We start from the raw sequence: 1,706 nt of genomic DNA on the forward strand, positions 1-1,706 counted from the left end.
CAATTCCACACTAAATTTATCTAGGTTATAAATCTTATAATACCACTGTATCGAGGTAGAATTACAGCTAGGTTATCAACCTGCATAAACGCCAGTGTATCATGTTGTAGCTTGAGAAAATTGGGAAAAGAAAATGAGTGACACGCAGACCCTACATAAATAATTTTCATGTATGCATAATTATTAGATCATATTTCCAAAGAAACTTCATAAAACAGCATAGAACAGTAGCTATAATAACAGAAAAATATGAATCAGGCCCCTATAATGTTGTTGCTTTGTGATGGGTACCCTCTCATTCCAATTCTACAAGTCCTTATCCACTAATCTATGAAGTTCATTATCACCAAGTGAAGTGCAAAATTGCACAAAACAAAATCTGCAAATGCTCTTTCTGGAGGAAGATCCTTGAATCCCTTGTTTTCTTCGTTGACTTGCATCCGCAAACAAACTGCAAGCACAGTTGACCCCGTGCAAGATAGAACTCCTAAAAGAAAAGCATTGAAAGGAAATGATCCAACTATTGCCATGTAGACAACCTGCACAATTGCCATGAGAACTGCGTAGACCACATACAGATCGATGATCTTCAACTTGGTAGGAGTTGTAGAGTATGCATATCGAAGGGATGCAACGAGAACTTGTGCATCCTTAGCTGTTGAGGTTCCCATTTAACATATAATGCAAGTTTTCAATTCTAATGCATTTCAAAGTACATATGATGGTACATACTACAGAACAATATGGATTTTGGACATAATAAGTCGATTTGAATTAGAATTGTCAAGTCAACCTAACTCATGTTTGAATTGGGAGTTTGAGTCCTCATTACGACTCAAATTGATGAGTTTGACTTAGGATCGAATCATATTTAGAATCAATTCGACTCTGCCTAATTTCCTCATAGAATGGAATTAGACATAGTATTTCACTTGTAGTCAAGGAGGATGGTGACACTTCACAAAAAAAAACAGGATACTTTTTCCATATTGATGACCTGAGCTGCAGGTAAATTTGGGTTTCTAGCTGGACGAGAAGAGATATTATTTCAAACTTCCAAACCATTTTCCAGGTAAGACTTTAATAGCTCTTTGTGTAATCAGCGATGGAAGGAACAATGTACATTGATTAAATGAGCAGAGCCATGACTCCATGGACCACCAATTGGCCTGACCACCCATTATGTCTTGATCTGAACATGTTATTGGCTCAATGTCAAACAACTTCCCTGAGACTATAAAATTAATCGACATAGGCATGATCTGTTCACTTCATGGCATCCAAATCGTCATAACTTATGGAAGATGAGCAAGAACATAAGTTATTGTTGACAGACCCAAGAATTTTAGTGCCAGATTGAAAATTTTGGAAGGCTCCTCCTTTCCTGCTATATACATGCAATTCTTGTTATGACATTAGATACGTTGTTCCATTATTATGCTTCACTAATTGAGTGTTTCTGATGAAATTAATTATGTAGTTAATGGATATTTTCATTTTTAATATTTATGCTGGTTTTGATATATTAGCTATGTCTTTAATTGCCACTAAAAGCAATAATAAAATGGCAGAATTTTATGGATACATAGTATAAAGTAATGGTGGTTCGTGATGAGTCCTGACATGGAGTAAGGTATACTTGCAAGTATGAAATTCCAGGAGAGTGTGAACGTATATTGAATATTCATTTTCTCAAGGGGGTTGCA

The 1,706-nt window shown here is 35.8% G+C and overlaps 1 pseudogene; it reads right to left on the minus strand.

Annotated features, from left to right (window-relative positions):
* Positions 1-323: 323 nt before the first annotated feature.
* LOC149146972 (dolichyl-diphosphooligosaccharide--protein glycosyltransferase subunit DAD1 pseudogene) lies at positions 324-671 on the minus strand (annotated as a pseudogene).
* Positions 672-1,706: the final 1,035 nt, after the last annotated feature.

The sequence above is a fragment of the Pinus tabuliformis genome, chromosome 9 (genome assembly GCF_031772625.1).
Source record: "Pinus tabuliformis cultivar Carrire ecotype Pingquan chromosome 9, CPIR1, whole genome shotgun sequence".
Classification (NCBI taxonomy): Eukaryota; Viridiplantae; Streptophyta; class Pinopsida; order Pinales; family Pinaceae; genus Pinus; species Pinus tabuliformis.